Here is a 16,139-nt window from a genome sequence, read left to right on the forward strand (position 1 = left end):
GATCCAGGGCGGTGCTATCGCCATACCAAGCAGTGATGTACTGGGCTGTCAGCACAAACCTCTGTAGCGCCATGCGATCCAGGGCGGTGCTATCGCCATACCAAGCAGTGATGTACTGGGCTGTCCGCACAAACCTCTGTAGCGCCATGCGATCCAGGGCGGTGCTATCGCCATACCAAGCAGTGATGTACTGGGCTGTCAGCACAAACCTCTGTAGCGCCATGCGATCCAGGGCGGTGCTATCGCCATACCAAGCAGTGATGTACTGGGCTGTCAGCACAAACCTCTGTAGCGCCATGCGATCCAGGGCGGTGCTATCGCCATACCAAGCAGTGATGTACTGGGCTGTCAGCACAAACCTCTGTAGCGCCATGCGATCCAGGGCGGTGCTATCGCCATACCAAGCAGTGATGTACTGGGCTGTCCGCACAAACCTCTGTAACGCCATGCGATCCAGGGCGGTGCTATCACCATACCAAGCAGTGATGTACTGGGCTGTCCCACAAACCTCTGTAGCGCCATGCGATCCAGGGCGGTGCTATCGCCATACCAAGCAGTGATGTACTGGGCTGTCCGCACAAACCTCTGTAGCGCCATGCGATCCAGGGCGGTGCTATCGCCATACCAAGCAGTGATGTACTGGGCTGTCAGCACAAACCTCTGTAACGCCATGCGATCCAGGGCGGTGCTATCACCATACCAAGCAGTGATGCAGCCAGTCAATATGCTCTCAATGGTACTGCTGTATATCCTCTTGACGATAGGAGGGCCCATGACAAACTTTTACAACCTCCTGGGGGGGGGGGCACTGCCACGTCTTGTTAACGAATGAGTGCATGTTTGGACCATTTTAAGTCTTTAGTGATTTAGACACCGTGGAATTGAAGCCGTCTACCCGCTCCACTGGCGCCCCATCGATGTGGAGGGGCATGCTCCCCCCGTAGTTCACGATCAGCTCCTTGGTCTTGTTGCTGTTGAGGGAGAGGTTGTTGCTCCAGCACTACACTGTCAGATTACTGTAGGCTGACTCATCGTCGCCGGTGATCAGGCCTACCACCGTCACGTCGGCAGCTAACTTAATAGTGGAATAACAGGGAGTACAGGAGGGGACTAAGCACACACCCCTGTGGGGCCCCTGTGTTAAGGGTCAGCGTGGCGGAGGTGATGCTGCCTACCCTCCCCACCTGGGGTTGCCCCGTCAGAAAGTCCAAGATCCAGTTGCAGGGGGAGGTGTTCAGACCCAGAATCCTAAACTTGGTGACGAGCTTGAAAGGGACTATGATGTTGAACGCTGAGCTGTAGTCAATGAACAGCATTTTCACATTGGTATCCCTCTTATCTAGGTGGGTGAGGGGAGTGAGGAGAGCAACTGAGATTGGGTCATCTATGGATCTGTTGGGGCGGTATGCAAATTGGGGGTGGGTCTAGGGGGCTGGAGTGAATGTGTGTCATAACCAGCCTATCAAAGCGTTCCATGATTACAGAAGTGACTGCTACAGGTTGGTAGTCATTGTGGCATGAAGCCTTAGAGTTGTTAGGAACAGGAATCATGGTGGTCATGTTAAAACATGTGGGATTAACAGACTGGGACAATGAGAGGTTGAAAATGACTGGGAACATGCCTGCCAGCGGTTCTTCGCATGCTCTGAGAATGGGCCCTGGAATACCGTCGGGGCCCGCGGCCTTGTGGGACCTGATTAAAGACCCTTCTCACGTCGGCCTCAGAGATTGAGCTGGGTCAGTGACGGCTCTCACACCCGGGTCCACGTGGTTGTCAAAGCGTGCAGAAAATGCATGGAGACCGTCTGATAGAGGCATCGTTGGGCAGATCACGGCTGGTTCTTCCTCTGTAATCCGTATTGGTCTACACAGGTCTCCCTAGTCATCGACTACACAGGTCTCCCTAGTCATCGACTACACAGGTCTCCCTAGTCATCGACTACACAGGTCTCCCTAGTCCTCGACTACACAGGTCTCCCTAGTCATTAGAGGTCCTGTGACAGGTGAAAGGTTGGATGGAGTGAAGGAGAGAGAAAGAGTACGAGAACAAGAGAGAGAGAGAGAAAGAGAGAAAGAGAGGAATGGAGTCTCACCGTCTGGTAACACCTGTATGCCTTTCTTCAACTGGTTGTTGTTCTGGGCTGTTGAGCTCTTGTCCCCGGGGAACTTGGGCCCGTCTGTGCTGCTGGAAGTCTTACCTGAAGAGTTTAGATTCTGAAAGAGGTGACAGAAAGAGAAGGGTTTAGATTGTGGAGAGAGGGACGGGAAGAGAAGAAGTTTCTGGAGAGAGGGACGGGAAGAGAAGAAGAAGATTCTGGAGAAAGGGACAGGAAGAGAAGAAGATTCTGGAGAAAGGGACAGGAAGAGAAGAAGAAGATTCTGGAGAAAGGGACAGGAAGAGAAGAAGAAGATTCTGGAGAAAGGGACAGGAAGAGAAGAAGAAGATTCTGGAGAAAGGGACAGGAAGAGAAGAAGAAGATTCTGGAGAAAGGGACAGGAAGAGAAGAAGAAGATTCTGGAGAAAGGGACAGGAAGAGAAGAAGATTCTGGAGAAAGGGACAGGAAGAGAAGAAGAAGATTCTGGAGAGAGGGACAGGAAGAGAAGAAGAAGATTCTGGAGAAAGGGACAGGAAGAGAAGAAGATTCTGGAGAAAGGGACAGGAAGAGAAGAAGAAGATTCTGGAGAAAGGGACAGGAAGAGAAGAAGAAGATTCTGGAGAGAGGGACAGGAAGAGAAGAAGAGTAGATTCTGGAGAAAGGGACGGGAAGAGAAGAAGAGTAGATTCTGGAGAAAGGGACAGGAAGAGAAGAAGAGTAGATTGTGGAGAGAGGGACGGGAAGAGAAGAAGAAGATTCTGGAGAGAGGGACGGGAAGAGAAGAAGAAGATTCTGGAGAGAGGGACAGGAAGAGAAGAAGAATTCTGGAGAGAGGGACAGGAAGAGAAGAAGAGTAGATTCTGGAGAAAGGGACAGGAAGAGAAGAAGAGTATTCTGGAGAAAGGGACAGGAAGAGAAGAAGAGTAGATTCTGGAGAGAGGGACAGGAAGAGGAAGAGAAGAAGATTCTGGAGAGAGGGACAGGAAGAGAAGAAGATTCTGGAGAAAGGGACAGGAAGAGAAGAAGATTCTGGAGAAAGGGACAGGAAGAGAAGAAGAAGATTCTGGAGAAAGGGACAGGAAGAGAAGAAGAAGATTCTGGAGAAAGGGACAGGAAGAGAAGAAGAAGATTCTGGAGAAAGGGACAGGAAGAGAAGAAGAAGATTCTGGAGAAAGGGACAGGAAGAGAAGAAGATTCTGGAGAAAGGGACAGGAAGAGAAGAAGATTCTGGAGAAAGGGACAGGAAGAGAAGAAGAAGATTCTGGAGAGAGGGACAGGAAGAGAAGAAGAAGATTCTGGAGAGAGGGACAGGAAGAGAAGAAGAGTAGATTCTGGAGAAAGGGACGGGAAGAGAAGAAGAGTAGATTCTGGAGAAAGGGACAGGAAGAGAAGAAGAGTAGATTCTGGAGAGAGGGACGGGAAGAGAAGAAGAAGATTCTGGAGAGAGGGACGGGAAGAGAAGAAGAAGATTCTGGAGAAAGGGACAGGAAGAGAAGAAGATTCTGGAGAAAGGGACAGGAAGAGAAGAAGATTCTGGAGAAAGGGACAGGAAGAGAAGAAGATTCTGGAGAAAGGGACAGGAAGAGAAGAAGATTCTGGAGAAAGGGACAGGAAGAGAAGAAGATTCTGGAGAGAGGGACAGGAAGAGAAGAAGAAGATTCTGGAGAAAGGGACAGGAAGAGAAGAAGAAGATTCTGGAGAAAGGGACAGGAAGAGAAGAAGATTCTGGAGAAAGGGACAGGAAGAGAAGAAGAAGATTCTGGAGAAAGGGACAGGAAGAGAAGAAGAAGATTCTGGAGAAAGGGACAGGAAGAGAAGAAGATTCTGGAGAAAGGGACAGGAAGAGAAGAAGAAGATTCTGGAGAAAGGGACAGGAAGAGAAGAGTTTAGATTCTGGAGAGGGATGAAGAGGCATAGTGAAAGAGTACATTCTACAGAGGGAGGAAGAATCCTGTTAGAGTCCCAGTATCTTTCCCTGTGCGGTTGTTCTCCTCCGAACACTAAAGATACAGTCCACTACTGAGCGGTCTTCACTAAACTGAACTGCTTCCTGTGGGATAAATAGAACTCTACTTCTTCAGAAGAGAAAAGGGGAAACGAACACTGGCTTCATTAAACAGCCCTCCTACAATGGATTTCAGAAGCCATATCCAGAGTAAACAGCAGTTCACAAGTCCCTCATCCTTCTCCCTCTCATTCCATTAGAGAGGCTGTTTCAGACAGTAACCGTGTTGATTTCCCCAGCAGCTCTCATACCCCCTGCTACTACAACATCAATCAATAATAACTTAGTTTGTCCTAGTTTAGTTCCAGGTCTCTCTACACATTGACGAAGCCTCAGAGCTGAGCAACATTAGTCACACATAACTCTGATCAACTCCCCGCAGTAGGAATAACACCAAATGGATGGGGACTGAGTTCCTCCTAGAGATGTACGACTCACCGTTTTGCTGTCGTCGTTGTTCGACGTGGCGTCCTTGTAGTTGGGACCAGGCAGTGCAGGGAAGTCCTCGTTATGGATGGAAAAGTCTTGGGACTGTTCGTTTGAGGGTTTGGTGACCATTCCAACTGCAGTACAGGAGGACAGGCTGTAGCTCAGGTAAATACAGAATATCTTATCGCTCTGGAAGACAACGATCAATATCACCGCATCCCAGCAACCCAGAAGCAAAGGTAAACATGTTTTATTTTCTCACAGACTGGGACACACACTCTCACCATAGAGAACCAGTGGGTTGAGGAGAGGAGTGGGGGGTCTCACCATAGAGAACCAGTGGGTTGAGGAGAGGGGGGTCTCACCATAGAGAACCAGTGGGTTGAGGAGAGGGGGTCTCACCATAGAGAACCAGTGGGTTGAGGAGAGGAGTGGGGGGGTCTCACCATAGAGAACCAGTGGGTTGAGGAGAGGGTGGGGGGGGGTCTCACCATAGAGAACCAGTGGGTTGAGGAGAGGAGTGGGGGGGGTCTCACCATAGAGAACCAGTGGGTTGAGGAGAGGAGTGGGGGGTCTCACCATAGAGAACCAGTGGGTTGAGGAGAGGAGTGGGGGGTCTCACCATAGAGAACCAGTGGGTTGAGGAGAGGAGTGGGGGGTCTCACCATAGAGAACCAGTGGGTTGAGGAGAGGAGTGGGGGGGTCTCACCATAGAGAACCAGTGGGTTGAGGAGAGGAGTGGGGGGGTCTCACCATAGAGAACCAGTGGGTTGAGGAGAGGAGTGGGGGGTCTCACCATAGAGAACCAGTGGGTTGAGGAGAGGAGTGGGGGGGTCTCACCATAGAGAACCAGTGGGTTGAGGAGAGGAGTGGGGGGGTCTCACCATAGAGAACCAGTGGGTTGAGGAGAGGAGTGGGGGGTCTCACCATAGAGAACCAGTGGGTTGAGGAGAGGAGTGGGGGGTCTCACCATAGAGAACCAGTGGGTTGAGGAGAGGAGTGGGGGGTCACACCATAGAGAACCAGTGGGTTGAGGAGAGGAGTGGGGGGGGTCTCACCATAGAGAACCAGTGGGTTGAGGAGAGGAGTGGGGGGGTCTCACCATAGAGAACCAGTGGGTTGAGGAGAGGAGTGGGGGGTCTCACCATAGAGAACCAGTGGGTTGAGGAGAGGAGTGGGGGGGTCTCACCATAGAGAACCAGTGGGTTGAGGAGAGGAGTGGGGGGGTCTCACCACAGAGAACCAGTGGGTTGAGGAGAGGAGTGGGGGGTCTCACCATAGAGAACCAGTGGGTTGAGGAGAGGAGTGGGGGGTCTCACCATAGAGAACCAGTGGGTTGAGGAGAGGAGTGGGGGGTCTCACCATAGAGAACCAGTGGGTTGAGGAGAGGAGTGGGGGTCTCACCATAGAGAACCAGTGGGTTGAGGAGAGGAGTGGGGGGGTCTCACCATAGAGAACCAGTGGGTTGAGGAGAGGAGTGGGGGGTCTCACCACAGAGAACCAGTGGGTTGAGGAGAGGAGTGGGGGTCTCACCATAAGGAGCCCTCCCAGCCAGTGGGTTGAGGAGAGGAGTGGGGTTTCCACCTCCTTCCCTCCGACTCGGTCTGCTAACGCTGGGAAGTCTGACAAGTCCAGACCCGTCACGTTTTCACTCCCGTCTACAGCAGGAAGAGAGACAGGACAAGAGAACAGTTAGTCAAGTCACCTCCCAATCTATTTAAAAAGCATTTCAGCGTCTCCCACTTGACAGATAAAACAAGGTGTTCCAGAGCCTCATATCAAACCTCTAGTCAGTTACAGAAACAAACCACAAAAAATGATCAAATTACTACAATTCATTGATGGCTTTCTGTCATCAATGAAGAAGGGTATCAATCAGACAGCCAATCAATGTCCTGAACATCACCTGTTCCATTGAAGATGTTGCTGGGTAACGAGTTGTTCATCCCGAACGATGGATTCCGGTTCATTCCAAACCCCGACATACTGAAACAGAGACACTATTTCAGTCGGAATTCAATTTCACATTTTACTCATTCAGCAGAAGCCCTTATCCAGGGCAAATTACAAACATGGACATACTGAAGCATGGAGAGAGAAACACACACCATTTCACTTTAATTCCTGTTTCAATTTGTTAAGTCTTTGACCACGCAATATAGAAAAGTACCTAAAAGTCCAAACCCCCATAACACCCTAAGGCAGTCATAATGACATACGGTAGGTAGCCTAGTAATAATGGGTCATCACAGAGCACCAGTCACTACATGGTCATCATAGAGCACCACAGTCAGTCATCACAGAGCACCACAGTCATCACAGAGCACCACAGTCATCACATGATCTGACTCTGTACCAAGCTAAAGGTAATTTCTCCCTGTTTCAAGGCTAATTTCATGTCATTGATTAGACTAATAACAGACATTTAATAGCACTGTGTCTGGTAGAGTTTGACATAGAAACTACTAAGGATAGAAGGCTTCCACTGTTGCCTTTGACTGCAGACGGGGCACAGTGAAGACCTGTAAAGGACTGTATTCTCAGTCTCAAGGTGCTGATCTAGAATCAGGTTCCCCATGGCCATATAATGATGATAGAAAAGGCTACACTGATCCCAGATCAGCACTGGTTGCTGTAATCCTACAATAGAGACTGGGGAATACAACCGACAGAAGTCTCCTCTGGCTAAATGACCAACGTGTTACATTAGGAGGGAGCGATGACTTCCAAACTGTTTTCTAACAGGTAATGGTGTTTGCTCAGCTGTGAGGAGTGCATTTCAAAACATCCCCACCCCCCCATGCCAAATGGGAATCTGCAGGCCAATCAGGTTGTTCAAAACAGCCCTTTCATCCAATGAAAACATTCGACCTTGTGCTGGATAGAAAGCCCTTATTAATGCACTGAACTGATCCTAATGGGTTAGCTAGAGAGATGGCATAACTACCACACACACACACACATATACACTTATCTATTGTTGTCATATATAACAGATTTACACACCATCTCCATGGAGACAGAACAGAGGTGGACTACTTCCTCTGTACTGTAGTGTGAGGACTAATTAGCTACACTGGGGAAGAATCAAAGTGATGACAGATGAGAAAAGGAGAGGAAGTGCAGAGAAGAGGAGGAAGATGAGATTGAAACTGCTTAGTTGACTCCTATTCTCAGACCACTAAACACACCTTCAGGATAATGTAGTAGATATGTCTTCACATTCATCATTCTCCACATAATTAAGAGACAAAGAGAAGAGGGTGAATAATAGTCTAGGCTACGCTACAGTCTAGGCTACAAGGCTAGGCTAGTCTACAGGCTAGGCTAGTCTACAGGCTAGGCTAGTCTACAGGCGATAAGGGAATTTATATGATTAAAGTATGACTAAAGAATTCCACCCTGTAACGTAATTACTAGACTATGTAAAATGTATTAGGATGATTAGACTAAATTCCAATAAGGTTTGGTTAAGACAAGTTAAGGGTGAGAAATGTGGGACTGAGAAAACAGAGGACAATTGAACTATACGTGACCTGACCTGGTTGGAAGTCTGAAAAACGTACGACAGGAAAGAGACCCTGTCAAGGTCCCTGTAATCTAGGGAGGGAGGGAACGGTATGGAACTGCCAGCTTGGTAGTGATAAAGGAAGAATGTGGACTGTGGGGAAAGATACAGCCCACCTACTGTCTGTGTGTGCATGTAAGTGGGTGGGGGGGTGGGAGTTATAAAATTACGTCTTTCATTTTTGACTTCAGAACGTTCTCTGAATAAACCTTGCGGACCTTTTGCAGAAGCTGAGTCTTTGCCTAATTATTATTAAATCCAGGGTCTTACAAACCTCGGGGATTGGTCAAAGCTTAAATAATTGTTTAGTTATCATTAGGATTGAAAATTCTCGTGACAACAGGCTAGGCTAGTCCACACTACAGTCTCAGTATGTGGAAGACGAGAGGAAGAGGAGACAAGGAGAGAGAGAGCGACAGGGAGAGAGAGAGAGAGAGAGCGACGGAGAGAGAGAGAGCGACAGGGAGAGCAAGAGCGAGAGCGAGAGCGAGCGCGAGAGCGAGAGAGAGAGCGAGAGAGAGCGACAGGGAGAGAGAGCGAGAGAGCGACAGGGAGAGAGAGCGAGAGAGCGACAGGGAGAGAGAGAGAGCGACAGGGGAGAGAGAGAGAGCGACAAGGGAGAGAGAGAGAGAGCGACAGGGAGAGAGAGAGAGAGCGACAGGGAGAGAGAGAGAGAGAGCGACAGGGAGGGGAGCGACAGGGAGAGAGAGAGAGGCGACAGGAGAGAGAGAGAGCGACAGAGAGAGAGAGAGCGACAGGGGAGAGAGAGAGCGACAGGAGAGAGAGAGAGAAGCGACAGGGAGAGAGAGAGAGAGAGAAGCGACAGGGAGAGAGAGAGAGAGAAGCGACAGGAGAGAGAGAGAGAGAGAAAGCGACAGGGAGAGAGAGAGAGAGAGCGACAGAGAGAGAGAGAGAAGCGACAGAGAGAGAGAGAGAGAGAGAGAGCGACAGGGAGAGAGAGAGAGAGAAGCGACAGGGGGAGGGAGAAGCGAGCGACAGGGAGGAAGCGCCAGAGAGAAAGCGAAAGGCGCGACAGGCGGAGCGAGAAGCGAGCGACAGGAAGAGAGCGGCGACAGAGAGCGAGCGACAGAGGGAAGCGGCGACAGAGGAAAGCGGCGACAGAGAGAAAGCGGCGACAAGGAAAGCGCGACGGAGAAAGCGCGACAAGGAGAAAGCGGCGACAGGAAAGCGGCGACAGGGAAAGCGCGACAGAGCGCGACAGGAGAAAGCGAGCGAAGAGGCGACAGGGAGAAAGCGAGAGCGCGAGAGGCGGCGAGAGGGAGGAAGGCGACGGGAGGCAAGAGGAAGCGACGGAGAGCGAGAGAGAGAAGCGACAGAGAGAGAGAGCGACAGAGAGAGGGAAGCGACAGAGAGAGAAGGGCGAGAGAAAGCGACAGAGAGCGAGAAGCGACAGGGAGAGAAAGGCGACAGAGAGAGAGAGAAGCGACAGAGAGAGAAAGGCGACAGAGAGAGAAGGCGACAGAGAGGAGAAGGCGACAGAGAGAGAGAGAGCGACAGAGAGAGAGAGAGCGACAGAGAGAGGGAGAGAGCGACAGAGAGAGAGAGAAGCGACAGAGAGAGAGAGAGCGACAGAGAGAAGAAAGCGACAGAGAGAGAGAGAAAGCGACAGAGAGAGAGAGAAAGCGACAGAGAGAGAGCGACAGAGAGAGAGAGCGACAGAGAGAGGGCGACAGAGAGAGACCACAGAGAGGCGAGCGACAACGGCGACAGAGAGAGGCGACAGAGAGAGAGAGCGCGACAGAGAGAGAGAGCGACAGAGAGAGAAGCGACAGAGAGAAAGCGACAGAGAGGCGACAGAGAAGGCGACAGAGAGAGGCGACAGAGGAAAGCGACAGAGAGAGAAGCGACAGAGAGGCGACGAAGAAGCGACAGAAGCGAGCGACAGAGCGCGAGCGACAGAGAGCGAGGCGACGGGGCGAGCGACAGAAAGCGAGGCGACAGGGCGAGGCGACAGGGAAGCGACAGAAAGCGACGAAAGCGACAGAGAGAGAGAAACGACGCGAGGAGAGAGAAGCGACAGAGAGCGACGGGAGAGAAGCGACAGAGAGCGACAGGGAGAGAGAGAGAAGCGACGAGGCGACAGGGGAGGGAGAGGAGAGACGACAGGGAGAGAGAGAGAAGCGACAGGGAGAGAGAGAAGCGACAGGGAGAGAGAGAGAGAGAGAGAGAGAGAGGCGACAGGGAGGAGGGGAGGGGCGAAGGGAGAGAGGAGAGAGAGAGAGAGCGACAGGGAGAGAGAGCGACGGGAGAGAGGAGAGAAGCGACAGGGAGAGGCGAGAGCGACAGGGAGAGAGAGAAGCGACAGGGAGAGAGAGAGAAACGGGGAGAGAGAGAGAAGCGAGGGAGAGAGAGAGAAGCGAGGGGAGAGAGAGAAAGCGAGGGGAGAGAGAGAGAGGAGAAGCGAGGGGAGAGAGAGCGAGGAGAGAGAGAGAAAGCGAGAGGAGAGAGAGAGGCGAGGGGAGAGAGACGCGGGGGAGAGAGAGCGACAGGGAGAGAGAGAAAGCGACAGGGAGAGAGGAGAGCGACAGGGAGAGAGGAGGGCGACGAGGGAGAGAGAGAGAAGCGGCGACAGGAAGAGAGAGAAAGCGACGCGAGAGAGAGAAAGCGGCGACAGGGAGAGAGAAAGCGACAGGGAGGGGGAGAGAGAAAGCGACGGAGAGAGAAAGCGCGGAGAGAGAGAGAAGCGACAGAGAGAAAGCGACAGGAGAGAGAGAGAGAGAAAGCGACAGAGAGAAAGCGAGGAGAAGCGACAGAGAGAAAGCGACAAGGGGAGAGAGAGAAAGCGACAAGGGAGAGAGAAAGCGACGAGGGAGAGAGAGAGAACGGACGGAGAGAGAGAAGCGGCGACAGGGAGAGAGAAAGCGAAGCGACAGGGAGGAGAGAGAAAGCGCGACAGGGAGAGAGAGAAGCGGCGACAAGGAGAGAGAGAAGGCAGCGACAGGGGCGAAAGCGGCGACAGGGAGCGAGCGAGGAGCGACAGAGAAGAGCGACAGGGAGAGAGAAAGCGGCGACAGGGAGAGAGAGAGAGAAAGCGCGACAGGGCGAGAGCGACGAGAGAGCGAAGCACAGGGAGAGAGAGAGAAAGCGCGACAGGGAGGAGAAGCGAGCGACAGGGAGAGAGAGAGAAGGCGACAGGGGGAAGAGAGCGCGACAAGGGAGAGAGCGAGCGACAGAGAGAGAAGCGGCGACAAGGAGAGAGAGAGAGAAGCGGCGACAGGGAGAGAGAGAAAGCGCGACAGGAGAGAAGAGAAAGCGGCGACAGGGAGAGAGAGAGAGAAGCGGCGACAGGGAAGAGAGAGAGAAGCGGCACAGAGGAAGAGAGAAGAGCGACAGGGCGGAGAGAGAAGAAGCGGCGACAGGGGAGAGAGAGAGAGAGAGAGAGAGAGAGAGGAGAGGGAGAGAGAGAGAGAGAGCGACAGGGGAAGCGAGAGAGAAGCGAGGAGGAGGGAGAGAGAGAAGCAGAGCAGAAGCGGGAAGCGAAGGAAGCGGGAGGGAAAGGAGCGAGAAAGAAGGAACGAGAGAGAGAGAAAGCGGCGACAGAGAGAAGCGACAGAGGAAGAGAAAGCGAGCGACAGAGAAGAGAGCGGCGACAGGGAGAGAGAGAAGCGGCGACAGAGAGAGAGAGGCGAGCGACAGAGAGAGATAGAAGCGCCGAGAGAGAGGAAGCCGACAGAGAGGCGAGAGAGAGGAAGCGACAGAGCGAGAGAGAGAGAGCGACAGGAGAGCGGAGAGAGAGAAAGCGACAGGGGACGAGAGAGAAGCGACAGGGAGAGAGAGAGAGCGACAGGGAGAGAGAGAGAGAGAGAGCGACAGGGAGAGAGAGAGAGCGACAGGGAGAGAGAGAGAGCGACAGGGAGAGAGAGCACAGGAGAGAGAGAGAGGCACAGGGAGAGAGAGAGAAGCGACAGGAGAGAGAGAGAGAAAGCGACAGGGAGAGAGAGAGAGAGAGAGAGCGACAGGGAGAGAGAGAGAGAGAGAAGCGACAAGGGAGAGAGAGAGAAGCGGCGACAGGGAGAGAAGCGAGCGACAGGGAGAGAGAGCGCGACGCGAGCGACAGGGGCGAGAGGAAGCGAGCGACAGGAGGCGCAGAAAGCGAGCGACAGGGAAGCGACAGAGAAGCGGCGACAGGGAGAGCGACAGAGAGCAGCGAAAGCGAAGAGGAGCGACAGGGAGAGAAGCGACAGGAGAGAGAGCGACGACAGGAGAGAGAGAAGCGAGACGCGACAGGGAGAAGCGAGGCGACAGGGAGAGAGCGAAAGCGACAGGGAGAGAGAGAAGGCGACAGGAGAGAGAGAGCGACAGAGAGAGAGAAGCACGGGAGAGAGAGGCGACAGGGAGAGAGAGAGAGCGACAGGGGAGAGAAAGCGACAGGGGAGAGAGAGAAGCGACAGGGAGAGAGAAGCGACAGGGAGAGAGAGAAGCGGCGACAGAGAGAGAGAGAGGCGACAGAGAGAGAGAGAGAGAAAGCGACAGGGAGAGAGAGAGAGAGCGACAGGGGGAGAGAGAGAAGCGACAGGGAGAGAGAGAAGCGACAGGGAGAGAGAGAGAAGCGACAGGGAGAGAGAGAGCGAGCGACAGGGAGAGAGAGAGAGAGAGCGAGCGACAGGGAGAGAGAGAGAGAGAGAGAGCGACAGGGAGAGAGAGAGAGAAGCGACAGGGAGAGAGAGAGAGAAGCGACAGGGAGAGAGAAAGCGACGACAGGGAGAGAGAGCGCAGAGAAGCGACAGGGGAGAGAAGCGGCGACAGGGAGAAAGAGAGAAAGCGAGCGACAGGGAGAGAGAGAGAGCGAAGCGACAGGAGAGAGAGAAAGCGAGCGACAGGGAGAGAGAGAAAGCGAGCGACAGGGAGAGAGAGAGAAGCGGCGACAGGAGAGAGAGAAAGCGAGCGACAGGGGGCGACAGAGAGCGAGCGAAGAGCGAAGAAAGCGACAGGAGCGAGAAGCGAGAGCGGAAGGCGACAGGGAGAAAGCGAGCGACAGGGAGAGAAGAGAGAGAGAAAGCGAGCAGCGAGAGAAGCGAAGGGAGAGAGGGAAAGCGAGAGGAGAGAGAAGCGGGAGAGAGAGAAAGCGAGAGGGAGAGAGAGCGAGAGGGAGAGAGAAGCGACAAGGGGAGAGAGAGAGAGCGACAGGGAGAGAGAGAAGGCGACAGGGGAGAGAGAGAAGCGACAGGGGAGAGAGAGAGAGCGACAGGGGAGAGAGAAGCGACAGGGGGAGAGAGAGCGACAGGGGAGAGAGAGAGCGACAGGGAGAGAGAGAGAGCGACAGGGAGAGAGAGAGAAGCGACAGGAGGGAGAAGCGACAGGGAGAGAGAGAGCGACAGGGAGAGAGAAGGCGACAGAGAGAGAGAGCGACAGAGAGAGAGGCGACAGAGAGAGAGAGAGAGAGAGAGCGACAGGGAGAGAGAGAGAGAGCGACAGGGAGAGAGAGAGAGAGCGACAAGGAGAGAGAGAGCGACAAGGGAGAGAGAGAGCGACAGGGAGAAAAAGCAGCGACAGGGGAGCGAGAAAGCGGCGACAGGAGCGAGAGAAAGCGAGCGACAGGGGCGAAGAGAAGCGAAGCGACAGGAGAGAGAGAGAGAAGCGAGCGACAGAGAGAGAGAGAAAGCGGCGACAGAGAGAGAGAGCGACAGAGAGAGAGCGACAGAAGCGAGCGACAGAGAGAGCGAGAGAGAGGCTATATACAGGGGGTACGTTAGAGTCAATGGCGGTCCGGTATAGAGTCAATGTGGAGGTTATATACAGGGGTACCGTATAGGGTCAATGTGGAGGCTATATACAGGGGGTACCGGTACAGAGTCAATGTGGAGGCTATATACAGGGGGTACCGGTACAAGAGTCAATGTGGAGGCTATATACAGGGGTACAGGTGTAGAGTCAATGTGGAGGTTATATACAGAGGGTATCGGTACAGAGTCAATGTGGAGGCTATATACAGGGTGTTACGGTACAGAGTCAATGTGGAGGTTATATACAGGGGTATCGGTACAGAGTCAATGTGGAGGTTATATACAGGGGTACCGGTACAGAGTCAATGTGGAGGTTATATACAGGGTACGGTACAGAGTCAATGTGGAGGTTATATACAGGGGACAGGTATAGGGTCAATGTGGAGGCTATATACAGGGGGTACCGGTACAGAGTCATTGTGGAGGCTATATACAGGGGGTACCGGGTATAGAGTCAATGTGGAGGTTATATACAGGGGTTACCGGTACAGAGTCAATGTGGAGGCTATATACAGGGGGACCGGTATAGAGTCAATGTGGAGGTTATATACAGGGGTTACGGTACAGAGTCAATGTGGAGGCTATATACAGGGGGTACCCGGTACAGAGTCAATGTGGAGGTTATATACAGGGGTTACGGTACAGAGCCAATGTGGAGGCTATATACAGGGGGTTACGGTACAGAGCCAATGTGGAGGTTATATACAGGTGGTACCGGTACCGAGTCAATGTGGAGGCTATATACAGTACGGTACCGAGTCAATGTGGAGGCTATATACAGGGGGCATGCCGAGTCAATGTGGAGGCTATATACGGGGACGGCCGAGTCAATGTGGAGGCTATATACAGGGGGAGCCGGTACCGAGTCAATGTGGAGGCTATATACAGGGGGTACCGGTACCGAGTCAATGTGGAGGTTATATACAGGGGGTACCGGTACAGAGTCAATGTGGAGGTTATATAGAGGGTACCGGTATAGAGTCAATGTGGAGGCTATATAGGGGGTACCGGTACAAGAGTCAATGTGGAGGTTATATACAGGGGGTACCGGTATAGAGTGAATGTGGAGGCTATATACAGAGGGTACCGGTACAGAGTCAATGTGGAGGTTATATACAGGGGGTTACCGGTACAGAGTCAATGTGAAGGCTATATACAGGGGTACCGGTACAGAGTCACTGTGGAGGCTATATACAGGGGGTACCGTTACAGAGTCAATGTGGAGGCTATATACAGGGTGTACCGGAACAGAGTCAATGTGGAGGCTATATACAGGGGGGACCGGTACAGAGTCAATGTGGAGGCTATATACAGGTGCGGTATAGAGTCAATGTGGAGGTTATATACAGGGGGTCACGGTACAGAGTCAATGTGGAGGCTATATACAGGGTGCGGTATAGAGTCAATGTGGAGGTTATATACAGGTGGTACCGGTACAGAGTCAATGTGGAGGCTATATACAGGGGGTACCGGTATAGGGTCAATGTGGAGGCTATATACAGGGGGTACCGTATAGAGTCAATGTGGAGGTTATATACAGGGGGTACGGTACAGAGTCAATGTGGAGGCTATATACAGGGGGGTACGGTATAGAGTCAATGTGGAGGTTTATACAGGGGTTAACGGTACAGAGTCAATGTGGAGGCTATATACAGGGGTTACGGTACAGAGCCAATGTGGAGGTTATATACAGGTGGTACCGTGCCGAGTCAATGTGGAGGCTATATACAGGGGGTACGGTACCGAGTCAATGTGGAGGCTATATACAGGGGGCGGTACCGAGTCAATGTGGAGGCTATATACAGGGGGTACCGGTACCGAGTCAATATGGAGGCTATATACGGGGGTACGGTACCGAGTCAATGTGGAGGTTATATACAGGGGGACCGGTACAGAGTCAATGTGGAGGCTATATACAGGGGTACGGTACAGAGTCAATGTGGAGGCTATATACAGGGGGTACCGGTACAGAGTCAATGTGGAGGTTATATAGAGGGGGTACCAGTACAGAGTCAATGTGGAGGCTATATACAGGGGTTACCGGTACCGAGTCAATGTGGAGACTATATACAGGGTGTTACGGTACCGAGTCAGTGTGGAGGCTATATACAGGGGGTTACCGGTACAGAGTCAATGTGGAGGCTATATACAGGGGGTTACCGGTACCGAGTCAATGTGGAGGCTCTATACAGGGGGTTACCGGTACAGAGTCAATGTGGAGGCTATATACGGGGTTACGGTACAGAGTCAATGTGGAGGCTATATACAGGGGGTTACCGTACAGAGTCAATGTGGA

The 16,139-nt window shown here is 52.6% G+C and overlaps 1 pseudogene; it reads right to left on the minus strand.

Moving 5' to 3' along the window:
* Positions 1-16,139, minus strand: part of LOC106593594 (CCR4-NOT transcription complex subunit 2-like) — an 88,034-nt pseudogene that overhangs the window by 14,599 nt on the left and 57,296 nt on the right.

This window comes from Salmo salar, chromosome ssa07, assembly GCF_905237065.1.
Source record: "Salmo salar chromosome ssa07, Ssal_v3.1, whole genome shotgun sequence".
Taxonomy (NCBI): Eukaryota; Metazoa; Chordata; class Actinopteri; order Salmoniformes; family Salmonidae; genus Salmo; species Salmo salar.